The 27,582-nt window shown below is 46.6% G+C and overlaps 1 protein-coding gene across 4 annotated transcripts in view; it reads right to left on the bottom strand.

Moving 5' to 3' along the window:
* Positions 1 to 27,063, bottom strand: part of LOC139263747 (cadherin-12-like) — a 419,878-nt gene extending 392,815 nt beyond the window's left edge. For 3 of the 4 annotated variants that reach the window (XM_070879783.1, XM_070879782.1, XM_070879785.1), the window contains exons 1-2: positions 26,994 to 27,063; positions 26,737 to 26,815 (exon numbers count right to left, since the gene is read on the bottom strand). The gene's annotated coding sequence lies outside the window, so the exon portion shown is untranslated. Of the gene's footprint in view, positions 1 to 26,736; positions 26,816 to 26,877; positions 26,941 to 26,993 lie in introns of those variants that run through there. The other variant, XM_070879784.1, reaches the window with a different exon arrangement.
* Between the last annotated feature and the right edge of the window lie 519 nt (positions 27,064 to 27,582).

The raw sequence follows: 27,582 nt of genomic DNA, 5'->3' as shown, positions 1-27,582 counted from the left end.
CCGATCGCAAAGCCATTTGCGCCCCGCACTAACGGGAGGTGCAACCTAATTTCTCCCTCCAACAGAATGAGGGGATGTGGGGATTGGTCAGGAAAGCGGAGTTACATAATGACATAAGAAATAGGAGCAGGAGTAGGCGATACGGCCCCTCGAGCCTGCTGCGCCATTTAATCCGATCATGGCTGATCCGATCATGGACTCAGGTCCACTTCCCTGCCCGCTCACCATAACACCTTAATCCCTTATGGGTTAAGAAACTGTCTATCTCTGTCTTAAATTTATTCAATGAACCAGCCTCCACAGCTCTGTGAGGGAGTGAATTCCACAGATTTACAACCCTCAGGAGAAGAAATTCCTCCTCATCTCAGTTTTAAATGGGCGGCCCCTTATTCTAACAGGTCAAAGGCCAGCCATGATCTTATTGAATGGCGGAGCAGGGTCGAGGGGCCATAGGGCCTACTCCTGCTCCTATTTCTTAAGTTCTTATGTTCTTATCTCATGCAAGTCTGATCAGCTGCTGTTCAGAATTGAAATGTGGACACATTTATCTCCAGTGCAATGGCTTCAGCCACAACCATTAATCAGTGCCATGCTCAGGACAGCGGTGATAACAACACAAGAGACAACATTGTCCCTCTGTGGTTGGTGTCATAGAAACATAGAAAATAGGTGCAGGAGTAGGCCATTCAGCCCTTTGAGCCTGCACCACCATTCAATAAGATTATGGCTGATCATTCACCTCAGTACCCCTTTCCTGCTTTCTCTCCATGCCCCTTGATCCCTTTAGCCATAAGGACCACATCTAACTCCCTCTTGAATATATCCAACGAACTGGCCTCAACAACTCTCTGCGGTAGGGAATTCTTATCTCATGCAAATCTGATCAGCTGCTGTTCACCATTAGCATGGGATTAAAACTATAACGTCAGGCATGCAAAGAATGATCCTTTGTGCATTGTGCTGATATTTTGCTTTTAAAACGGGCATGTATACGCAAACACTAAGTTCAGCTTGCTTAGATCGAGTCTGACTGAACTGTCAGAGGTTCTAGGAATTGGAGGGAGTTAACATCTGGCTATGGTGGCAGCTCTCCAAATGGTGGGGATGGGAAGCCACCTGTCGATGGGTGGTATACTCGATCACATACAATAAATACAGTGCAATCTGGAGAAGCAAGCTAACAAGCCCTCAATTCAATCGGAGGATTCTGATAACATTGTAAAACCACAAGAATGAAGACTGAATGGTTTCTAAACAACAGAAGATCTAATATTGAGTTAGAAAATTTCTGTCACCGCGAGCTGTTCTTTATTCGAAAAGTACACTGTGCTATTTCTTCCCTTTATTGTCCTGCAGTGAGCACATCAAGCACGGATCTGAGATGGAGAAAGCCCAACACAGATGAAAGTGTAATAAAGCTGACTGTGACATTCAGTGCAAAAATAAGCAGCATCCCGTGGTGCTTACTACCTACATTATTATATGCTGATGTCCACCCGTGGGTTAGAAGTTGAACAAGTGCATGATACAGCCGAAACGGCAGTGTTGTGTATGTATAATATAAGTATATACCCTGTACACTCAATGTGCATTTGCATAAGACCACTGGATGTACCTTCACACTGTATACACTATGCCTGTACCACCAGAGGGTACAACTGGTGGAGACCGAGGGGTCACCTGGACACTGCAAGTAACCAGGTATAAAAGTGAGCTCACCATACTGTACCCTCATTCAGGAGCTGCAATAAATGGACTAAGGACACAACAGTTCAAGTACAATACCATACCTCGTGGAGCCATTACTAGAGTGCTTACAGACATAATAGGCAGCAGTAAGGTTTGCAATTCCATCTTATATTTAGCAGTGTTTTCGTGCGGTTGATATCATCATAGGCAGTCCCGCGGAATCGAGGAAGACGTGCTTCCACTCTTAGAATGAGTCCTTAGGTGGCAGAACAGTCCAATACGAGAGCCACAGTCCCTGTCACAGGTGGGGCAGATAGTCGTTGAGGGAAGGGATGGGTGGGACTGGTTTGGCGCACGCTCCTTCCGCTGCCTGCACTTGATTTCTCCATGCTCTCGGCGACGAGACTCGAGGGGCTCAGCGCCCTCCCGGATGCACTTCCCCCACTTAGGGCGGTCTTTGGCCAGGGACTCCAAGGTGTCTGTGGGGATGTTGCACTTTATCAGGGAAGCTTTGAAGGTATCCTTGTAATGTTTCCTCTGCCCACCTTTGGCTCATTTGCCGTGAAGGAGTTCCGAGTAAAGCGCTTGCTTTGGGAGTCTTGTGTCTGGCATGCGGACAATGTGGCCTAGCCAGCGGAGCTGATCAAGTGGTCAGTGCTTCAATACTGGGGATGTTGGCCTGATCGAGGACGCTAACGTTGATGCATCTATCCTCCCAGGGGATTTGTAGGGTCTTGCGGAGACATTGTTGGTGGTATTTCTCCAGCGACTTGAAGTGTCTATTGTACATGATTGATAATAAACTTAGGGGATAACATATGGTTTGTGCCATACGCAGGAAATGGCGCTGAAATGCCGTTGACAGTAAAGAAAGCAAATGGCATGCTGGCCTTCTTAGCAAGGGGATTGGAGTATAGGAGCAGGGAGGTCTTGCTGCAGTTGTACAGGGCCTTGGTGAGACCACACCTTGAGTATTGTGTGCAGTTTTGGTCTCCTAATCTGAGGAAAGACATTCTTGCCATTGAGGGAGTGCAGCGAAGGTTCGCAAGATTGATTCCTGGGATGGCTGGACTGACATATGAAGAAAGATTGGATTGACTAGGCTTATATTCACTGGAATTTAGAAGAATGAGAGGAGATCTCATAGAAACATGTAAATTTCTGACGGGAATCGACAGGTTAGATGCAGAAAGAATGTTCCCGATGTTGGGGTCACAGTCTAAGGATAAGGGGTAAGCCATTTAGGACTGAGATGAGGAGAAACTTCTTCACTCAGAGAATTGTGAACCTGTGGAATTCTCTACCAGAGAAAGTTATTGGGGCCAGTTCATTAGATATATTCAAAAGGGAGTTAGATATGACCCTTACGGCTAAAGGGATCAAGGGGTATGGAGAGAAAGCAGGAATGGGTTACTAAAGTTGCATGATCAGCCATGATCATACTGAATGGTGGTGCAGGCTTGAAGGGCCGAATGGCCTACTCCTGCTCCTATTTTCTATGTTTCTATGACAGCTGTAATGACAGGTGATGCCGGTTCTAGTGCCGCATGCCACGTCAGTGGTGTCAGTAGCGCCGCCAGGAAGCTCGCCATCAGAGATCGTGACGTCAGTGAGTGTGCAACGCTCACTGGACGCCCGATCTCCAATGCTGGATTTAGTCACTTACCTTAACAGCAGCACATAACAAGAACAGAAAGAGCTGGCATCTCCAAGCAGAAAGCAGGCTGCAACAGCGTTATGCACCCGACAGGGTTTTGCAGTTTCAGGGCCTGCTGGCTAGTTTCTGCAAATGTAACAGCTCTTTAGTTATTTTCAGATTTTTTGGTGACAGGGAGTGTTCACTCAAGTGCAGAGGAAGACAAAGAGGAAGAGGAGGAGGAGGAGGATGAACAGGAGATTGCTAGACAATTGGCCTTCTGGATGGGCTGTTCGTGACCGGCTTATCAGATTTTCAAATCAAGGCGTTGTTTAACTGGGAGCCAATATAGGTCAGAATGCAGAGGGGTGATGGGTGATCTTGACGTTGCAAGTTAGGACATGGTCAGCTGAGTTTTGGATGACTTCAAGTTTACATAGTGCCGAATGTGGGAGGCCGGCCAGGAGTGAGTTGGAGTAGTCAAGTCTAGAGGTAAGAAAGGCATGAATGAGAGCGTCAGCAGCAGGAGAGCTGAGGCAGACGCGGAGGCGGAAAAAGGCGGTTTTAGTTGTAGAAACATAGAAAATAGTTGCAAGAGTAGGCCATTCGGCCCTTCGAGCCTGCACCACCATTCAATAGATCATGGCTGATCATTCCTTCAGTACCCCTTTCCTGCTTTTTCTCCATACCCCTTGATCCCCTTAGCCGTAAGGACCATATCTAACTCCCTCTTAAATATATCCAATGAACTGGCATCAACAACTCTCTGCGGCAGGGAATTCCACAGGTTAACAACTCTCTGCGTGAAGAAGTTTCTCCTCATCTCAGTCCTAAATGGCCTACCCCTTATCCTAAGACCATGTCCCCTGGTTCTGGACTTCCCCAACATCGGAAACATTCTTCCCGCATCTAACCTGTCCAGTTCTGTCAGAATTTTATATGTTTCTATGAGATCCCCTCTCATCCTTCTAAACTCCAGTGTAAAAGGCCCAGTTGATCCAGTCTCTCCTCATATGACAGTCCAGCCATCCCTGGAATCAGTCTGGTGAACCTTTGCTGCACTCCCTCAATAGCAAGAACGTCTTTCCTCAGATTAGGAGACCAAAACTGAACACAATATTCCAGGTGAGGAATCACTAATGCCCTGTATAACTGCAGTAAGACCTCTCTGCTCCTATACTCAAATCCCCTAGCTATGAAGGCCAACATACCATTTGTCTTCTTTACCGTCTGCTGTACCTGCATGCCCACTTTCAGTGACTGATGAACCATGACACCCAGGTCTCATTGCACCTCCCCTTTTCCTAATCTGCCGCCATTCAAATAATATTCTGCCTTCGTGTTTTTGCCCCCAAAATGGATAACCTCACATTTATCCACATTATACTGCATCTGCCATGCATTTGCCCACTCACCTAACCTGTCCAAGTTACCCTGCAGCCTCTTAGCGTTCTCCTCACAGCTCACACCGCCACCCAGTTTAATGTCATCCTCAAACTTGGAGATATTACACTCAATTCCTTCATCTAAATCATTAATGTATATTGTAAATAGCTGGGCTCCCAGCACTGAGCCCTGCGGCACTCCACTCGTCACTGCCTTCCATTCTGGAAAGGACCCGTTTATCCAGACTCTCTGCTTCCTGTCTGCCAACCAGATCTCGATCCACGTCAGTACATTACCCCCAATACCAAGCGCTTTGATTTTGCACAGTAATCTCTTGTGTGGGACCTTGTCAAAAGCCTTTTGAAAGTCCAAATACACCACATCCACTGATTCTCCCTTGTCCACTCAGCTAGTTACATCCTCAAAAAATTCAAGAAGATTCGTCAAGCATGATTTCCCATTCATAAATCAATGCTGACTTGGTCCGATCCTGTCACTGCTTTCCAAATGCACTGCATTTCATCCTTAATGATTGATTCCAACATATTCCCCACTACTGATGTCAGGCTAACCGGTCTATAATTACCCATTTTCTCTCTCCCTCCTTTTTTAAAAAGTGGTGTTACATTAGTGACCCTCCAGTCCATAGGAACTGATCCAGAGTTGATAGACTGTTGGAAAATGATCACCAATGCATCCACTATTTCTAGGGCCACTTCCTTAAGTACTTTGGGATGCAGACTATCAGGTCCCGGGGATTTATCGGCCTTCAATCCCATCAATTTCCCCAACACAATTTCCCACCTAAAAGGCTATCCTTCAGTTCCTCCTTCTCACTCGACCCATTGTACCCCAGTATATTTGGAAGGTCATTTGTGTCTTCCTTCGTGAAGACAGAACCGAAGTATTGGTTCAATTGGTCTGCCACTTCTTTGCTCCCTATTATAAATTCACCTGAATCCGATGCACAGGACCTACGTTTGTCTTCATTAATCTTTTTCTCTTCACATATTTATAGAAGCTTTTGCAGTCAGTTTTTATGTTCTCTGCTAGCTTCCTCTCGTACTCTATTTACTCTTGATTAAAAACTTAGTCCTCTTCTGTTGAATTCTAAATTTCTCCCAGTCCTCAAGTTTGTTGCTTTTTTTAGCCAATTTCTTTATCTCTTCCTTGGCTTTAACACTATCCTTAATTTCCCTTGTTAGCCATGGTTGAGCCACCTTCCCCGTTTTATTTTTACTCCAGACATGGATGTACATTTGCTGAAGTTCATCCATGTGATCTTTAAATGTTTGCCATTGCTTATCCACCGTCAACCCTTTAAATATCCTTTGCCAGTCTATTCTAGCCAATTCACGCCACATACCGTTGAAGTTACCTTTCCTTAAGTTCAGGACCCTAGTTTCCATCTTAGTAAGAAATTCTACCATATTATGGTCACTCTTCCCCAAGGGGCCTCACACAACAAGATTGCTAATTAGTCCCTTCTCATTACACATCACCCAATCTAGGATGGCCAGCTGTCTGGTTGGTTCCTTGACATATTGTTCTAGAAAACCATCCCTAATACACTCCAGGAAATCCTCCTCCACCACATTGCTACCAGTTTGGTTAGTCCAATCAATATGTAGATTAAAGTTGCCCATGATTACTGATGTACCTTTATTGCACACCTCCCTTATTTCTTGTTTGATGCTGTCCCCAACCTCACTATTACTATTTGATGGCCTGTACACAACTCCCACTAGCGTTTTCTGTCCTTTGGAATTCCGTAGCTCCGCCCATACCGATTCCACATCATCCAAGCTAATGTCCTTCCTTACAATTGCATTGATTTCATCTTTAACCATCTACGCCATCCCGCCTCCTTATCCTTTCTATCTATCCTTCCTAAATGCTGAATACCCTTCGATGTTGAGTTCCCAGCCTTGGTCCCCCTGGAGCCATGTCTCCGTGATGCCAATCACATCGTATCCATTAACTGCTATCTGTGAAGTTAATTTGTCCGCCTTATTCTGAATACTCCTCGCATTGAGGCACAGAGTCTTCAGGCTTGTCTTTTTAACACACTTTGCCCCTTTAGAATTTTGCTGTAATCTTGCCCTTTTTGTTTTTTGCCTTGGGTTTCTCTGCCCTCCGTTTTTACTATTGTCCTTTCTATCTTTTGCTTCTGACTCCATTTTATTTCCCTCTTTCTCCCTGCATAGGTTCCCATCACCCTGCCATATTAGTTTAACTCCTCCCCAACAGCACTAGCAAACACTCTCCCTTGGACATTCGTTCTGGTCCTGCCCAGGTGCAGACCGTCCAGTTTGTACTGGTCCCACCTCCCCCAGAACCGGTTCCAATGCCCCGGGAATTTGAATCCCTCCCTGCTGCACCACTGCTCAAGCCACGTATTCATCTGTGCTTTCCTGCGATTCCTACTCTGACTAGCACATGGTACTGGTAGCAATCCTGAGATTACTACTTTTGAGGTCCTACTTTTTAATTTAACTCCTAGCTCCCTAAATTCGTCTCGTATGACCTCATCCCGTTTTTTACCTATATATTTGGTACCTATCTCCAATCTGCACCACAACAACTGGCTGTTCACCCTCCCTTTTCAGAATGTCTTGCACCCGTTCTGAAACATCCTTGACCCTTGCACCAGGGAGGCAACATACCATCCTGGAGTCTCAGTTGCGGCCGCAGAAATGCCTATCTATTCCCCTTACAATTGAATCCGCTATCACTATCGCTCTCCCAATCTTTTTACTGCCCTCCTGTGCAGCAGAGCCAGCCACGGTGCCCTGAACTTGGCTGCTGCTGTTCTCCCCTGATGAGTCATCCCCCGCAGCAGTACTCAAAGCGGTGTATCTGTTTTGCAGGGGGATGACCACAGGGGACCCCTGCACTACCTTCCTTGCACTGCCCTTACTGTTGGCCACCCATTTACTATCTGGCTGTGTGCCCTTTTCAGACCAACTCGCTAAACGAGCTATTCACGTCATTCTCAGCATCGTGGATGCTCCAGAGTTCATCCACCCGCAGCTCCAGTGCCGCAATGCGGTCCGTCAGGATCTGCAGGTGGATACATTTCTCGCACACGTAGTTGTCAGGGACACCGGAAGCGTCCTTGAGTTCTCAGAGTACAGGAGGAGCATGACACGTGTTCGAGCTCGCCTGCCATGACTTAACCCTTAGATTAACCTAATTGGGCAACAATAATGTTAAAAGGTTACTTACTGATAAAAGAAAAAGAAAAACAACTCAACAATCACCAGCCAATCACTTACCCTCTTGTCTGTGACGTCACCTTTCGATTTCTTTCTACTTCTTTGTTGCCTCCCTGCTGCAGCTGCACCGGTAGGCCTCCGACGCACTCTCGCCTCTCCGAACTGCCGCTGTGTTGTGCCTTTTATAGGCCTGCCTCCACCGCACTCCCGCCTCTCCGAACTCCCCGAACTGCCGCCGTGTTGGGCCTTTTACAGGCCTGCCTTATGCCATGGATATGTGGCTGGAAACTGATTTCAGGGTTAAATATGACACCTAGGCTGCGAACAGTCTTGTTCACCCTCAGATTGAAACTGGGGAGAGGGATGGAGTCAATGGTTAGGGAACGCAGTTTGTGGCAGGGACCATAAATAATGGCTTTGGTCTTCCCAATAATGAATGGCAGAAAATTTCTGCTCATCCAGTACTGGATGTCGGACAAGTTATCTGACAATTTAGATACCAATCAAGGGTCGAGAGAAGTGGTGGAGTGGTAGAGCTGGGAGTCGTCTGCATGCATGTGGAAATTGACTCTCTGTTTTCGGATGAGATCGCCAAGGGGCAGCATTTAGATGAGAAATAAGACAATGGTGACCCTCGCCTCGACAGGGCTGCCATCCTGCAGCCTGGCACTCCGTTATGAGTGTTGGCCCAGTCGAGGGTGTCCCTGGTGGCCCTGTGGTGACTGCCAAAGAGACTGCAGAGCACGCACCACCCCATTAATTGCAGGGGAGGGGCTACGCGGAGATCCGTGTAGCGCTGACATTGCCGGCAGAGAGCTGGGCTCCGGAGCCGGTGTCAGTGCCACCCTACTGTCCAGGGCTCGCCCCTCCGTGGATGTGGAGCGCCCCCGGTAGTGCTCTGCCACCATTAAAGGGCGGAAGGGACGAATTCCGCGGCCGAGGACGGATTCTCCGGGCCGAGCGATAAATGACCTGTGCCCAGAGGGTTACCGCCTCCAAACAGGGGCGCCGGGCAATATCGCCCCCATTCAATGTTAATTTTCCTGCCTTTTTTACTGATTGAAATTTCCCCTTTGTATAGCCTCCGGGGGGTGCTAATGGGGCGCAATGGCATTCTCTCGACCTTGCGCTCCACTTCCTGTGAGGGGCGGTAAGCCAATAATTGCAGTCAGGATGGAATTCCCACCCCCAATCAGGACGCAGGCCAATTTCAGACCCTTTTTATATGACCTAATGGGAAAACAATGGCGAAACAAACATTAACAAAATAATGAAAATCCATCTGAATTTTAACAAAATTGCAACAAAAGAACATTTGATCCATCAAGCCAAGCCTTCTCTTTCGACAAGCAATGTAAAACTCACTAGACCATAGTCTCTCTCTCTCACTTTTTCATGAGGAAATATACTGCATAGTTTATCCCTAATCAGCTAAAATCCCAGAATATTTACTTTTTCGAAAACTCTCTGGTTGGCTGGTTAATTTTGGCAGAACCATTATCCCTGCAGCAGAGAAACCATTGTGTTCCCAGAGTACTTGATTATCTAACTTTATAATTCTTACAGCCTTCAAACCCATTCTTAACTATATAGTTTAACAGCTTAAATTTACATTGATTCTTTTTTTTTAAGGTTGCTGCTTTTAATTGGAATCTATTTCTTGTGGATCTTGATGACTGGGGGGCAGTGCTGTGTGGTGAGGACAGGCTGGTGGAGGACCTTTGCCTTACCGATGTTTAGCGTAAGGCCCATCCTTTCGTACGCCTCAGTAAATACATTGACTACGTCCCGGAGTTCAGTCTCTGTCTGTGCACAGACGCAGGCATCGTCCGCGTACTGTAGCTCGACGACAGAGGTTGGGGTTTTCTTGGACCTGGCCTGGAGACGGCGAAGGTTGAACAGGTTCCCGTTGGTTTTGGAGCGTATTTCCACTCCAGCGCGGAGCTTGTCGACTGTGAGGTGGAGCATGGCAGCGAGGAAGATTGAGAAGAGGGTTGGGGCGATGACACAGCCCTGCTTGACCCCAGTCCGGATGTGCATTGAAGCACTGACCACATTCGTTGGGCGGGCCACATAGTTCGCATGCCAGACATGAGACTCCCAAAGCAAGCGCTCTACTCGGAACTCCTCCACGGCAAACGAGCCAAAGGAGGGCAGCGGAAACGTTACAGGGACACCCTCAAAGCCTCCCTGATAAGGTGCAACATCCCCACCGACACCTGGGAGTCCCTGGCCAAAGACTGCCCTAAGTGCATCCGGGAGGGCGCTGAGCACCTCGAGTCTCGTCGCCAAGAGCATGCAGTAATCAAGTGCAGGCAGTGGAAAGAGTGTGCGGCAAACCAGTCCCACCCATCCCTTCCCTCAACGACTATCTGTCTCACCTGTGACAGAGTCTGTGGCTCTCGTATTGGACTGTTCAGCCACCAAAGAACTCATGCTAAGAGTGGAAGCAAGTCTTCCTCGATTCCGAGGGACTGCCTATGATGATGATGATGATTTGTTGTGTACACAGCTGTAAGAAATCAAAATCCTTCTGATTTGAAGTCTTGTTTGAAACCTGTTCATTTTGAACTTATGTTAGTATGGAACTAAAGGACACAAGAACCGAGAACAGGAGTAGGCCATATGGCCCCTTGAGCCTGCTCCGCCATTCAATCAGATCATGGCTGATCTTCAACCTCAGCTTCATGTTTCCTTCGAACTCCGCCTATCTCAGGATTTCCCTACAGTCCAAAATCTATTGATCTCAAAGAAAGACTTATATTTATATAACGCTTTTCACAACCATCGGACATCTCAAAGCGGTTTGCAGCCAATGAAGCAGTTTTGGAGTGCAGTCACTGGGGAACAGCCAATTTGCGCACAGCAAGCTCCCACAAGCAGCAATGTGATAACGACCAGGTAATCTGTTTTTAGTGATGCTAATTGAGGGATAAATATTGGGCCAGAACACCAGGGATAGCTCCCCTGCTGTTCTTCGAAATAGTGCTGTGGGATCTTTTACGGGGCCTCGGTTTAACATCTCATCTGAGATGGCTCCTCCGACAGTGCAGCACTCCCTCAGCACTGCACTGGGAGTATCAGCCTAGATTTATGTGCTCAAGTCCCTGGAGTGGGACTTGAACCCACAACCTTCTGACTCCGACGCGAGAGTGCTGCCCACTGAGCCACGGCTGAACTTTATCTCAGTTAACCTTTAGGGAGCCTCCCACAAAATAACACCCCTCTATTTTAGTCAGAAATGAGAGAAGCTACTGAGTACTTGTTTGGACTTCATTGGCTGTAAAGCGCTTTGGGACTGCCTGAGGTCGTGACAGGCGCTATAGAAATTCAAGTCTTTCTTCCTCTACTTTCGTCGCTCATACTATTTAAAGAAATATGAAAATGTTCCTATTGTTTGCTCCAGTGACATAACTATGTTGAACAGTGATATTCGCTCTACACGTTGGCTATGAAAATCAGTCCTTCAATCAGTTTTCAGCCAATTAGGGACCAAATACGAGAGAGCTTCAGAATACCACGTGGGACTATGCGGATATACAAACAAACCAGGATTATCATTTCAAAGCAAAATAAGTAAGAATGAAATGTAAAACTGGAGGTAAAGTAGATAGTACAAGGAAAACTTAGTTAAAATTATGAATATATTTGCAGGGCTATGGGGAAAGAGCAGGGAAGTGGGACCAGTTATATAGAGCTTGAGAAAGATACAGCACAGGTATGATGGGCCGAATGGCTTCCTTCTGTGATTTTTATGATTGTAAGAAAAGAATAAAAGAGACTGGGAAGGTAAAGAGAAATAAGAGATAGCCAGTAATTTTATATGGAATATATTTTAATAGCACTCGATTAATAAAGTGTGTGTGGTGATGGTGGGGCGGGTCTGTGTGTGTGTGCGCATGTGTGTGAGCGGTGTGGTCGGGGTGAAGGAGCTGTGAGAGACTGTGGAGGGATGTGATCGAGACCTAGGGGAGGCGTGAGATCGGGGCCAGGGACCCAGGGGCAGCACGGGCCAGCCCACACTGCGATATGTGTAGCGCACTAGGTCCGTGCAGCAGAGCAGGTCTCCAGTCGTCCTGAGTAATCCTTGCCACTGGACCGAGACCTGGCTCGGTCAAGCCCGTGTGGTGGCTGGTGTGCAACGGCCACCACACGTTAAAAAAAATCCACGCACAGGCATCTTCCACCCTTCAGGATGTTGTTCGGGTTCTTCATTCGAAACACCAGTGAACTCATCCTTTTCTTTGGCGTGGAAGCAAGTCATCCTGGTTTCGAGGGACCGCCTATGATGATGATTAATAAAGCTACTCCTGACATCTTGGGATGTTTTATTATGTTAAAAGTGTTATATAAATAAAAGTTATTATCTTAATAGCAATCTTAATGAATTATATGTTAATTTGTCAGGGATTTAAGGGTAAATTTTTCCCCTAGTGGTGTACTAGCAGTTGGCTAGTGGAAGCCTCCCCTGTCCCCTCTACCCCTCTCCTTTTCACCCTCTCTGCCCCTCACACCATAATCTGCATAGTAATAGGACCTACCACCTGACTCAGGCCTTGCTCAGGCTGCCCAGCAGTAGGCCTCGTGGAAGATAAAGACGATCATACCATGACCCGCCCACCATTGTCCGGTTGCTATTGTCCCATTTCTGCACATTTGGGAAGGCACAAAAACCTCCCCAGAGTTTGTGATATGAAATCTGCAAAAGAATTGGACGTAATTGAAATTCCACACTCTAGCCTACGTAAACTAGAGGTCATCAAAAACTCGGCTGCCCGTATCCTAACGCGCACCAAGTCCCACTCACCCATCACCCTGTGCTCGCTGACTTACATTGACTCCCGGTTAAGCAACGCCTCAATTTCAAAATTCGCATCCTTGTTTTCAAATCGCTCCATGGCCTCCCCCCTCCCTATCTCTAATCTCCTCCAGCCCCACAACCCCCCCGCCCCGAGATGTCTGCGCTCCTCTAATTCTGCCCACTTGAGCATCCCAGATTGTAATCGCTCCACCATTGGTGGCTGTGCCTTTGGGGGCCCAAGCTCTGGAACTCCCTGCCTAAACCTCTCCGCCTCTCTACCTCTCGTTCCTCCTTCAAGATGCTCCTTAAAACATATCTCTTTCCCCCGCCCTAATTTCTACCTATTGGTGTCAATGGTTTAAAAATCTCAAAGCATCTTGGGACGTTTCACTACATGAAAGGCGTGATATAAATGCAAGTTGTTGTTGTATAACTCCCTGGCGCTGCTGGGATGCGAAGCCTTGTTTTGTCTGCATTGTATGTCGCTCTCAGCATTTTCCGGATCTGAATCAAGAGCCTTCTCAGTTCCCTTTTCTCTAATCGAACAGCTTTAGTTCTGTGAGTTTGTCTGCATCGCCTGGGGCACTAAACCCTGGACTCACTCCGTCCAATGCATCAATATTCCTTTGGATGATCGGGCACCCAAAACCATGCACAATATTCCAAATATCATAGAATCATCAAACAGTTACAGCACCGAAGGAGGCCACTCGGCCTGTCAAGCCCGTGCCGGCTCTCTGCAAGAGCACCTCAGCTAGTCCCACTCGCCCACCCTTTCCCCGTAGTCCTGCAAGTGTTTTTTTCCTTCAGATACACATCCAACTCCCTTTTGAAAGCCACAATTGAATCTGCCTCCACCACCCTCTCAGGCAGTGAATCCCAGATCCTCACCACTCGCTGCGTAAAAAAGATTTTCCTCATATCGCCTTTGGTTCTTCAGCCAATCACCTTCAATCAGTGTCCTCGGGTTGCCGACCGTTCAGCCAATTGGAACAAATATAACCGTACCAAAAATCTGCAGAAAGTTAGAATGACGTGTTCTTGATTCGCAATCAAATGCCCTTGAGATCCATCCGAGCATGTGATTAGTCTTGTTAGTAACAGATGGAAACTTTCCATGATTGCTCAACAATCACACTTAATACCTTTCATTTTACACCTTTGCTAATGAAGCTCCTCTCATTGTGTACACTAATGTCATGTTTTCTGTTCTAATATACATTATAGTACATCAACAACATTAAATTCCATCTGCTATTCCCGAGCCTGTACATTAATCGGTTCAGATCCCTTTAAATGCTAACATGCTATCAACCCCTTTTATACTCATTACCCAGTCACGCAACTTTGTGCTATCAGTAAATATTACATTTTCTATAAAATGTAAGACTTGCATTTTTACAGCACTTTTCACGACCACCTGATGTCCCAAAAGCACTTTACAGCCAATGAAGTACTTCTTGAAGTGCAGTCACTGCTGTAATGCAAGAAACGCGGCAGCCAGTCAGCGCACAGCAAGCTCTCACGACCAGCAATGTGATAGCGACCAGATAATCTGTTTTTGTGATGTGGATTGAGGGATGAATATTGGTCAAGACACCGGGGATAACTATACTGCACTTGTTCGAAATAGTTCCATGGGATCTTTTACGTCCACCTGAGAGCACAGACGGAGACTTCGATCAAACCTCCGAAAGGCGGTAGAAAGAGGTACTTGCGTCGGCATCATTCCCAATTAAGGCGAACAGCAATGCTCCGAGACATACTCCTGTCAGTCTCAGTTCACACCCAACCCTAGCCTAGAGAATTCCCATTGATCTTCTAAGTTTTAACACCATTTTTCAATTCAGCGGGTAAATGTACAATTATTTGCACCAGCGAAGCCTTATTTGAGTAACTTTCTCAAATGCCCTTTTCGAAAATTCTGAATATATTCCAGGCTAGCCCTCAATCCACTAATTTAGTTACCGAATGAAAAACATCCAGTTGTTTACTGATGCATTATCTGTTGCTTCCAAAGCATGTTAACGTTGGCTGTAGCAACCAATATTAACTCGTCTTTTCTCTTCACAGATGCTGACTGACTTGCTAGGTGAAAAAGAATGACTTGCATTTATATAGCGCCTTTCACGACCACCGGACGTCTCAAAGCACTTTACAGCCAATGAGGTACGTTTGGAGTGTAGTCACTGTTGTAATGTGGGAAATGCGGCCGTCAATTTGCACACAGCAAAATGACCGAATAATCTGTTTTTGTTATGTTGATTGAGGGATAAATATTGGCCCAGGACACTAGGGATAACCCCCATGTTCTTCTTCGAAATAGTGCCGTGGGATCTTTTACTTGAGAGGGCATACGGGGCATCAGTTTAACGTCTCATCTGAAAGACGGCACGTTCGACAGTGCAGCACTCCTTCAGTACTGCACTGGGAGCGTCAGCCTAGATTTTTGTGCTCAAGACCCTGGAGTGGGATTTCAACCCACAACTTTCTGACTCAGATGAGAGTGTGCTACCCACTGAGCCACGGCTGACATGTATGCCGAGCATTTTCTGACTTTTTTTGTCCTGATTTACCAGCCTAGCAATCCGACAAGGCCCGAAACCGGGCGGTGCCCCCGTGGAGCGAGGTTTGCTCACGCCTGTGAAAAGAAAGATCGCAGGCCGCACTGTTATTTTGGTGCTGCCTGCTGATTTTACTGATTAGGCTGTGGCGTTCTAATGAGGAACACTTTGCTGCAGGTTGTCCGTTCAGCGGGAGGCCCAATGTCACGTGGCTGCAGCCTCCCTGGAGCGAGGATTGCCTTTACTTAAAGCAAGGCTGTCATTTTAGAATGCAGTCTCGAACCCTTAAAGGGGGACTGCCTTCTAAAAAAAAATTGTTATGCATGTAAACCTGTAAATGCCATGTCTAACCACCAGAGGGCTTATCCGCTGGAGTCCCAAGGGATCCCACAATCCCTTTGGAGTACCCGTATATAAGGAGGCCTCACAGGCTGGAGAGGCCTCTGAGATCTGTAATAAAGGACTACGGTCACACCCTACTTTGAGCTCGCAGTATCTAGTCTGGCTCTTTATTCGAGGCATTGAAAAAATCATTGAAAAATAGGCAAACTTTGGTCCTTAGAGCTCAACTGCCTTCTGAAGAAAAAACATTAAAAATCATTCCAAACTAGGCATTTTCAGCTCTTAAAGTGGAACTACTTTCTGCACATTAAAAAAATGGTAAAAGTGCTTCAGCGCAAACGCAAATAGCTCAACAGACCAGGGAAAGGACATCCAGGGTCTCGCACGCAGCAGTCCAGCTTTATGCAGGGGATCAACAATGAGAGGTCACCTACCCACAAGGGCCAGGAGGCCCTTCAGAAAGAAGGGTGTGGAACCAGATTGGCGAGGCCGTCACTGCCAGCAGTGTCGCCCCCAGGACCTGGCTCCAATGCTCAGAGAGGTTTCATGACCTCAGATGAGTGCTCAAGGTCAATGAATGCACATCCTACCAATTGCACCACTAGCCTCACACACTGCTCAACGCACGATCACCTCCCCCATCACTCACCTACCGACAATCCCCACAAACCATGAAGCACACCTCACATTCCTAGCTTCACCTCATCCTCACCAAGAGGAGACAGTGCTGGCCATTCCTGCTCGGGGCACAGGTGAGCACTTGGCCAGCGGTGGGGCTGAAAGAATATAAGTTGCTAGTGTCCTCATATGTTATCAGCCTTGTACAGGGCCATGGGGAGACCATACCTTGAGTATTGTGTGCAGTTTTGGTCTCCTCATCTGAGGAACAACGTTCTTGCTATTGAGGGAGTGCAGCGAAGGTTCACAAGACTGATTCCTGGGTTGGCAGGAATGACATATGAAGAAAGACTGGATTGACTAGGCTTTTTTCATTGGAATTTAGAAGAATGAGAGGGGATCTCAGAGACATATACAATTCTGACTGGATTTAACAGGTTAGATGCAGGAAGAATGTTCCCAATGTTGGGGAAGTCCAGAACCAGGAGTCACAGTCTAAGGATAAGGGACAAGCCATTTAGGATCAAGATGAGGAGAAACTTCTTCACTCAGAGAATTGTGAACCTGTGGAATTCTCCACCACAGAAAATTGTTGAGGCCAGTTCGTTAGATATATTCAAAAGGGAGTTAGATGTGGCCCTTATGGCTAAAGGGATCAAGGCGTATGGAGAGAAAGCAGGAATGGGGTACTGAAGTTGCATGATCAGCCATGATCATATTGAATGGTGGTGCAGGCTCGAAGGGCCGAATGGCCTACTCCTGCACCTATTTTCTATGTTTCTATGTTTCTCACATCCCCCCACTTCTCCGCTCATCCCACAATCTCTTCTGATGCGTGCTGTGAGTGTGCACCCCTTCCTTTTCCCTCCTCCCCACACCACAACCCTCTCCTTGTGCCTTCCCCATTTCAGACACCCAATAAATCCAGTCTACCCAGTCAGTGGCTGACTGAGAAGAGGGAGCAGAGAGTGAAGAAGAAGAAGAAGAAACACCATTGCTCGATTTCACTCCCAGCCACCAGCTCCTTACTGTCGTCCTGCAAGGCCATCTGCAGTGTTCCCCACTGAAAGTCAGCAGCCTTCCAGCAGCCTTGCTGCAGCCACTGGGGTAGCACTGCGTAACCTCACGAGGATAGACAAAGGCACATGCATGTCACTCTTCTTCAACTTAGGCAGTCCCCCAGAGTCGAGAATGACTTGCTTCCACACTAAAATGAGTTTGAAGGGGACTGATGAGACCAATACGGGTTCTCGTCATCATAGGCAGTCCCTCAGAATCGAGGAAGACTTGCTTCCACTCCTAAAGCGAGTCCTTTGGTGGCTGAACAGTCCAATACGAGAACCACAGTCCCTGTCACAGGTGGTTCAGATAGTTGTTGAGGGAAGGAGGGTGGGACTGGTTTGCCGCACACTCCTTCCGCTGCCTGCGCCTGACCTCTTCATGCTCGCGGCGTTGAGATTCAAAGAGCTCAATGCCCTCCTCGATGCACTTTCTCCACCTCGGGTGGTCTTCGGCCAGGGACTCCCAGGTGTCAGTGGTGATGTCACACTTTACCAGGGAGGCTTTGAGGGTGTCCTTGTAACGTTTCCGCTGCCCACATTTGGCTCATTTGCCATGAAGGAGCTCCGCATAGAGCAATTGCTTAGGGAACCTCGTCTCTGGCATGCGTACTATGTGGCCTGCCCAGCGAAGCTGATCGAGTGTGGTCAGTGCTTCAATGCTGGCGATGTTAGCCTGGATGAGGACACTGATGCTGGTGCGCCTGTCCTCCCAGGGGATTTGCAGGATCTTATGGATACATCGGTGGTGATATATTTCCAGCGATGAGGTGTCTTCTGTACATCGTCCATGCCTCTGATCCATACAGGAGGGCGGATATTACTACAGCCCTGTAAACCATGAGCTTGGCGGTCGATTTGACGGCCTGGTCTTCGAACACTCTTTTCCTCAGGCGGTCTCAATGTGGCATTTACAGTCTCTGTCACAGGTGGTGGTTAAAGGGACGGGTGGGTGGGGTGCTTGATTTGTCGTAAGCTCCTTCCGCTGTCTGTACTTGGCTTCTGCGTGCTCCCGGCGAAGAGACTCAAAGTGTTTGGCGCCTCCTTGGATGCTTCTCCTCCACTTTGAGCGGTCTTGGGTCAGGGTTTCCCAAGAGTTGGTGGGGATGTTACATTTTTTCAAAGAGGCTTTGAGGGTGTCCTTGAAGCGTTTCCTCTGCCCTTCTGGGGCTCGCCTGCCATGACGTGGCTCAGAGTAGAATGCTTGTTCGGGAGTCTAGTGTCGGGCAATGTATGCGGACAATGTGGCCCGTCCATTGAAGCTGATCAAGCGTGGTCAATGCCTCGATGCTGGGGATATTGGCCAGAGAGAGGACACGGATGTTGATGCGCCTATCCTGCCAATGAATTTGCAGTATTTTGCGGAGACAGCATTGGTGGTACTTCTCCAGTGCTTTGAGGGAATGCACAAGGGTGACTAGTCGGTTTCTTGATGTAACATTGGATGCATATATGGATAAAGTTGGATTGGAAAGTTTGCCTTGTGGTGGCTTTTGTTTCAGCATTATGGCCAAGAGGATGCTGTGAGGGAATAACAGAGGGAAAGTTAGCTGTGCGACAAATGTTTAAAGGAAATTGGGGTTGTGGGCACTGGTTCCGCAGCCGGATGATTCCATCCTGGATATCCCGGCTAGACAGGGGCTATCCGAGTTGCATCCTTCCTTCCATTTTAACCTCTTCTGCTTCTTCCTCCTCCCACTGTGAGCAGCTTGTTCTCTTTGTTGCCTCTGCCTCCTCTCCATGTGTTCCCCAGTACGCTGAGCAAGTGATCTGCTCAGAGGCAAAAGGCTGCAGCTGGTGGAACTCTTAAATAAAAGCAGAAAGTGCTGGAAATACTCAGCAGGTCAGGCAGCATCTCGCCCCGAAATGTTAACTCTGTTTTTCTCTCCACGGATGCTGCCCGAGTATTTCCAGCATTTTCTGTCTTCTCAGAGGCCTTCCTTTATCATCCAAAGCCTTGCAAGTGTCCAGCAGCACGCCCTTCACCCTGGAACAACTTTTTAAAATGCATTGCCCTAACAAAATATTTTATAAAGTCCAAAAGCTGACAAACGAAACTCACCTGAAAAATGCGTGGTGCACTTTGAGCAGTGCTAACAGCATCTCTGCAGTCCTGCTACATGCCCGTCCTTCTGTGTGCAGTTTGGAGAGTGTGTTACTGCATGCGGCATTGTCCAAAATCACAGTCGTGAGTCAAAGTGGGCGTTGCACGCCGATTTGACATCACGATATTCTCATTGCCAGCGCTGGCAACGGCAGCACTATGGACCTCACCAAAATGGCGGCCGCCATGGTCCCTTGTCGGAAGTGGGGCGGGGGGGGGTGGGGTGCGAGGACACGAGGCGGGAGCCATTTTGTTGCAGAAATGCAGCGCAAACGGTCAGCAGTAAGTTGGCGAATTTCGAGGCCTGCCAGAATTCAGAGGTTTTTTTTGTTTCTTTTAGTTTGCTCCGGAATGGTTGCTCAGCACTGCTTACAGCCCTGTACACTTTAGATAGGCATTCATTGTACCCGTATAATCCTCTCAGATATTTTCCCCTACACACAGTAGGCTGACTGGTCTATCATTTTCATATTGACGTCTCATTAAGCGCTGGGTTTAACGTTGCTGTTCTATAGATTTTATTCATCCTTATCGGCTTTCGCCAAAGCACAGTCAGGGCTGGCTCAATTACAGCTGGGCCTGATTTGATTTTTGCTTTTTCAGTGTCAGGATCCTGCACCATTCCAGAAAATAACTGAGATTTGGATTATGATTTCTTGTTTTTGTTGGCTTTTATTGTTTTAGAAACAGAAACATAGAAAATAGGTGCAGGAGTAGGCCATTCGGACCTTCGAGCCTGCACCGCCATTCAATAAGATCGTGGCTGATCATTCCCTCAGTACCCCTTTCCTGCTTTCTCTCCATACTCGCTGATCCCCTCAGCCATAAGGGCCATATCTAACTCCCTCTTGAATATATCCAATGAACTGGCATCAACAACTCTCTGCGGTAGAGAATTGCACAGGTTGACAACTCTCTGAGTGAAGAAGTTTCTCCTCATCTCAATCCTAAATGGCTTACCCCTTATCCTAAGACTACGTTCCCTGGTTCTGGACTTCCCCAACATCGGGAACATTCTTCCCGCATCTAACCTGCCCAGTCCCGTCAGAATTTTATATGTTTCTATGAGAACCCCTCATCCTTCTATACTCCAGTGAATAAAGGCCCAGTTGATCCAGTCTCTCCTCATATGACAGTCCAGCCATCCCTGGAATCAGTCTGGTCAACCTTCGCTGCACTCCCTCAATAGCAAGAACGTGCTTCCTCAGATTTGGAGATCAAAACTGTACACAGTATTCCAGGTGAGGCCTCACTAAGGCTCTGTACAACAGCAGTAAGACCTCCCTGCTCCGATACTCAAATCCCCTAGCTATGAAGGCCAACATACCATTTGCCTTCTTCACCGCCTGCTGTACCTGCATGCCCACTTTCAGTGACTGCTGAACCATGACACCCAGGTCTCGTTGCACCTCCCCTTTTCCTAATCTACCACCATCCAGATAATATTCTGCCTTCGTGTTTTTGCTCCCAAAATGGATAACCTCACATTTATCCACATTATACTGCATCTGCCATACATTTGCCCACTCACCTAACCTGTCCAAGTCTCCCTGCAGCCTCTTAGCGTCCTCCTCACAGCTCACACCGCCACCCAGTTTAGTGTCAGCCGCAAACTTCGAGATATTACACTCAATTCCTTCATCTAAATCATTAATGTATATTGTAAAGAGCTGGGGTCCCAGCACTGAGCCCTGCGGCACTCCACTAGTCACTGTCTGCCATTCTGAAAAGAACCCGTTTATCCAGACTCTCTGCTTCCTGTCTGCCAACCAGTTCTCTATCCGCATCAGTACATTACCCCCAATACCATGCGCTTTGAATTTGCACATCAATCTCTTGTGCGGGACCTTGTCAAAAGCCTTTTGGAAGCCCAAATACACCACATCCACTGGTTCTCCCTTGTCCACTCTGCTAGTTACATCCTCAAAAAATTCCAGAGGATTCATCAATCCCTTTTATAAATCCATGCTGACTTGGTCCGATCCTGTCACTGCTTTCCAAATGCGCTGCTATTTCATCCTTAATGATTGATTCCAACATTTTCCCCACTACTGATGTCAGGCTAACCGGTCTATAATTACCCGTTTTCTCTCTCCCTCCTTTTTAAAAAAGTGGTATTACATTAGCTACCTTCCAGTCCATAGGAACTGATCCAGAGTAGATAGACTGTTGGAAAATGATCACCAATGCATCCACTATTTCTCGGGCCACTTCCTTAAGTACTCTGGGATGTAGACTATCAGGTCCCGGGGGTTTATCGGCCTTCAATCCCATCAATTTCCCCAACACAATTTTTCGCCTAATAAGGCTATCCTTCCGTTCCTCCTTCTCAATAGACCTACTGTCCCCTTGTACAATTGGAAGGTTATTTGTGTCTTCCTTTGTGAAGACAGAACCAAAGTATTTGTTCAATTGGTCTGCCATTTCTTTGTTCCCCATTATAAATTCACCTGAATCCGACTGCAAGGGACCTACTTTTGTCTTCACTAATCTTTTTCTCTTCACATATTTATTGAAGTTTTTGCAGTCAGTTTTTATGTTCCTGGCAAGCTTCCTCTCGTACTCTATTTTCCCCCTCTTAATTAAACCCTTAGTCTTCCTCTGTTAAATTCTAAATTTCTCCCAGTCCTCAGGTTTGTTGCTTTTTCTAGCCAAATGATATGCCTCTTCCTTGGTTTTAACACTATCCTTAATTTCCCTTGTTAGCCATTGTTGTGCCACCTTCTCAGTTTTATTTTTACTCCAGACAGGGAGTTCATCCATGTGATCTTTAAATGTTTGCCATTGCTTATCCACCGTCAACCCTTTAAGTATCCTTTGCCAGTCTATTCTAGCCAATTCACGTCTCATACCGTCGAAGTTACCTTTCCTTAAGTTCTGGACCCTAGTTTCCGAATTAACTGTATCACTCTCCATCTTAATAAAGAATTCTACCATATTATGGTCACTCTTCCCCAAGGGACCTAGCACAACAAGATTGCTAATTAGTCCCTTCTCATTACACATCACCCAGTCTAGGATGGCCAGCTCTCTAGTTGGTTCCTCGACATATTGGTCTAGAAATCCATCCCTAATACACTCCAGGAAATCCTCCTCCACCGCATTGCTACCAGTTTGGTTAGTCCAATCAATATGTAGATTAAAGTCGCCCATAATAACTGCTGTACCTTTATTGCACACATCCCTTATTTCTTGTTTGATGCTGTCCCCAACCTCACTACTACTGTTTGGTGATCTGTACACAACTCCCACTAGCGTTTTCTGCCCTTTGGAATTCCGCAGCTCCACCCATACCGATTCCACATCATCCAGGCTAATGTTCCTCCTTACTATTGCATTAATTTCCTCTTTAACCAGCAATGCCACCCCGCCTCCTTTTCCTTTCTGTCTATTCTTCCTAAATGTTGAATACCCCTGAATGTTGAGTTCCCAGTCTTGGTCTCCCTGGAGCCATGTCTCCGTGATGCCAATGACATCATATCCGTTAACTGCTATCTGCGCAGTTAATTTGTCCACCTTCAGGCTTGTCTTTTTAACACACTTTGCCCCTTTAGAATTTTGCTGTAATGTGGCCCTTTTTGTTTTTTGCCTTGGGTGTCTCTGCCCTCCACTTTTACTATTCTCCTTTCTATCTTTTGCTTCTGACTCCATTTTATTTCCCTCTGTCTCACTGCAGAGGTTCCCATCCCCCTGCCATATTAGTTTAACTCCTCCCCAACAGCACTTAAGAAATGGAAATTGCAGGATTGTTATGTTGAGAACGGCAGCAAAAAAGTACAATGTACTTACTCTTTACATCAGCTGTGGCTCAGTGGGTAGCACTTTCGCCTCGAAGTCAGAAGGTTGTGGGTTCAAGTCCCACTCCAAGAACTTGAGCGATTAAAATCCAGGCTGACACTCCAGTACAGTGCTGAGGGAGCGCTGCACTGTTGGAGGTGTCGTCTTTCAAATGAGACGTTAAACCGAGGCCCCGTCTGCCCTCTCAGGTAGACATAAAAGATCCCATGGCACTATTTCGAAGAAGAGCAGGGGAGTTATCCCTTGTGTCCTGGGGCCAATATTTATCCCTCAATCAACATAACAAAAACAGATTATCTGGTCATTATCACATTGCTGTTTGTGGGAGTTGCTGTGCGCAAATTGGCTGCCACGTTTCCTGCAGTACAGCAGTGACTACACTCCATAAAAGTACTTAATTGGCTTTGAGGTGTCCGGTGGTCGTGAAAGGTGCTATATAAATCCAAGACTTTCTTTTTATGTCTGCAGGATTTGTTGAAAAACAATAAAAACAAAGTGAAGCCTTCATAAGGAATAAATAGCATCCATTCCTGACATGTTCGAAGCTTTGATTGGGGAGAATATATCGGACCATATAAAGCAAACATTTGCTGTGGACTAGGTAGCAAATCGTGATTTTTTTACTGCAAAGGGAGGGAATTTAATGATAAATCACTTACAGTGCTTCTTTTGTCATAATGCAGTACTTGGCAGTCTCCCAAACATTGTTAGAGTGAGAGTTTACTGTATTATAAATAATAAAAGGTACTTGGGAGAGCGAGTCAAAGGAGCTTCCCTGTCAAGATCGAGCTGTTAGCAACAGAATTTCTCTATTCGCAATTCCTCTGTTGACAACTGTCTTTCGGATGAGATGTTAAACCGAGGCCCCGTCTGCTCTCTCAGGTGGACGTAAAAGATCCCACGGCACTATTTCGAAGAGCAAGGGAGTTATCCCCAGTGTCCTGGGCCAATATTTATCCCTCAAATCAAAACAACAAAAAGAGCTTATCTGGTCATTGCTGTTTGTGGGAGTTTGCTGTGCGCAAGTTGGCTGCCGCGTTTCCCACCTTACAACAGTGACTACACTCCAAAAGTACTTCATTGGCGGCAAAGCGCATTGGGACATCCGGTGGTCATGAAAGGAGCTATATATATGCACGTCTTTCTTTCTTCTTCAATTTTCTTGGAATGCAACCTTGCCTCATCAAGGAAGATCACAAGAAAAGCAAGGAGCGCTACTGATTCCACACCCATGCAACCATCTCGGAAGTCAGCCAACTGTATGAACTTCCCTCACTGCCTTATCACCTGGTACCAGACTGTAAATGGGGCAGATCCAGTAGGTTCACTGGTACAGCTGGCACTGCACCTGGGTGAACAGATAGGCTGGTGGCAGCAGCTCATTCCAAAACATTTAAGAAATATTTGCGCAGAACCGAGACCACTGATGGAAGGGCTGCAGGTAAGGATCAATTCCTATTTTTTTTTTTAGCAACAATGGGGCAGTTTGATCTGTAATTATGCTGGCCTACTCCTTAACTCCTTGTGAGCCACATTCGTATTCGACAACTAAATAATGTCTCAGCAAACATTTTCAATTGTTATTTTTTTTTAATTTACAGAGAGGTTTATTTCAAGATTATTCCATCACGTTGACTGGATTTTTCCATTTCTACTCTAATATACATCAGCACAGAAAAGCAACGGTGTTATGTGGAATGAAATATCACATGGGTGGTTTGGGAAGCTGACAGATTCTGACCAAGGTTGCTCAATGCTGCAACTCAATCTCAGTGTTCAGAAGCGTTTCTAAACTTCCTATAGGTCATCTGTATCCCATAACTGAGTAACAAACAGCCTTGCAACTCGCTGAGCACATTCAAAAAAAATCTATGCTGACATTCCAGTGCAGTGCTGAGGGAGTGCTGCACTGTCGGAGGTGCCGTCTTTCGGATGAGCTGTTAAACCGCGGCCCAGTCTGCTCTCTCAGGTGGACGTAAAAGATCCCATGGCACTATTTTGAAGAAGAGCAGGGGAGTTATCCCCGGTGTCCTGGCCAATATTTATCCCTCAATCAACATAACAAAAAAAAAATTATCTGATCATTATCACATTGCTGTTTGTGGGAGCTTGCTGTGCACAAATTGGCTGCCACGTTTCCCACATTACAAGAGTAACTGCATTCCAAAAAGTACTTCATTGGCTGTAAAGTGCTTTGAGACGTCCGGTGGTCGTGAAAGGCGTTATAGAAATGCAAGACTTACTTTTCTTTTCAAAAACATTTATTCTGACTATTTTCTCAGTAGATTTAGGCGAGCTCAATTGTACCAAAATAATTCCCCACAGTGAAATAAAACACCAGAGTGGCCACACGTCTGACCTGAGACAGGACATCCTCAAAGCCTCCCTGATAAAATGCAACATTCCCACCGACACCTGGGAGTCCCTGGCCCAAGGACGCCCTAAGTGGAGGAAGTGCATCCGGGAGGGCGCTGAGCACCTCGAGTCTCGTCGCCAAGAGCATGCAGAAATCATGCGTAGACAGCGGAAGGAGCGTGCAGCAAACCAGTCCCACCTACCCTTACCCTCAACGACTGTCTGCCCCACCTGTGACAGGGACTGTGGCTCTCGTATTGGACTGTTCAGCCACCTACAGACTCATTTTTAGAGTGGAAGCAAGTCTTCCTTGATTCCGAGGTACTGCCTATGACGATGATGATGAGCTCAGTACCACCTCAGTGAGGCAGTGCCAAATCTTCGGAGTTTTCTTTTGATAAAGATTAATCAAAGAAAAGAGATTAATGTTTCCCCCCCCGCAAAAAAAGAGTTTTGATTTCCAAAACATCACGTGAAAAAGTCACTCAATTGAGCAAGTTGCGAACCATCCACACCAATCCTGATGCATCACACCAGCTCACATAGATTTCTACCAGCCACACCACACACAACCTCGACAGATCAGGAATAAAGACATACTAATTGCAATTATCCTAATTGTGACACAGAGGACCCTGGAAAGTCATATCTCTTTAACAGTTTGCTAAGTGCTAACATTGACACAGTGACTGCACTTCCAAAAGTACTTCATTGGAGTACTTCATTGGCTGCAAAGCGCTTTGAGACGTCCGGTGGTCGTGAAAGGCGCTACAGAAATGCAAGTCTGTCTTTTCTTCTTTCTCGCCCTGACTCAACAGCCATGCAACGAGAGGCTGCTGTGTTCAAAGATGCACACCGAAAATAACATCTTGCACAGAAAAAAAAAGGACAAATTGTTTGACAGGGTCAACAGAAGAAATGATTTGGTTTTGTTATCCTTCAGAACGTCAGACAATACCCTAGTTGCTAAAGCGGTGAATGTTCACCTAAATAACTGTGCAGTATGTGATTTACAAGGAGACAGAATAGTGGTGAGCCACCGCAGGATAAATGCAAAATAACAGGGGGAGATACAACACGGCAAAATCTCAACTCAGGCTTTTTATGTCTAACAGTACTTCTGCAGCGAAGCTTTGAAACGCAGGCATCCAGATGAGGGGCACTTACCTTTATTGAAACTCTCTGTTGATGGAGCGACAGTCAGTCGAATCCCTCAAATCCAGGTCTGCTCTTCATAGAAACTTCCCTGTGTTTAAAGTAGAGAAAACAAGCAAATTCCTTTGAGCTCTCCGGGCAGATTGCACGCACCATGTTACATTCAGATGTTTGCATGTCGGTTTTTTAAGCACTCAGAGAAAGCCATGGCTGTTTCCGACGCGTCTGTTGCCCCCCCCCCCCCCCTGAGCTGAGGGACGTTCATTGACCTGATTAATAAATTAAGGGAAGGGGAGAAAAATGCTTCCCTGGCGCAGCCAGCTTTTCTTCGGTCATCGTGGACAATTGCGTGGAAAGGCTGGGTCATTTGGGAATCCTGTCTGTTGGCTTTGCAAATGTCGCAAGAGTAGGAGAGGAGGGGGGAGTGTGTGCGTGCAGAGAAGATGCTTAGTTAAAGTGAGCAGTCATCAGAGAGGATTTGTCTTAACACACTGCGCGCCCGTGATACACTGTGATCTAACCAGGACGATTTTGCGCTGTGATTATTGCGGTGATAACCCGCGTTCCCTCCTGGCTCAGAGATGCACAGAAGAATTTATGTGTCAATAAAGCCTTCAGCCCAGCTCCAGACTTATTGCACGCAGTTGCATCCTCTTAAAATTTTATTGGGAACCCGGTAGAATAAGAGAACAGAAAAGAGCAACAAATTTTCCTGCCTTGCAGCCGTCATAATAACTATACCGAGAAATATAGAAGTGCTTATGCTTACTGTCTGGACTGGCCATTTCTCTGACCACAGGCCAATGCATCGCACCCAGTTGTCCAATGAAGATATTTAAAAGATAAGTCTAGCTCAAT

The sequence above is a fragment of the Pristiophorus japonicus genome, chromosome 5 (genome assembly GCF_044704955.1).
Source record: "Pristiophorus japonicus isolate sPriJap1 chromosome 5, sPriJap1.hap1, whole genome shotgun sequence".
Taxonomy (NCBI): domain Eukaryota; kingdom Metazoa; phylum Chordata; class Chondrichthyes; family Pristiophoridae; genus Pristiophorus; species Pristiophorus japonicus.
The sequence above is the reverse complement of the archived record's forward strand: the minus strand, read 5'-3'. Positions and strand labels throughout refer to the sequence as shown.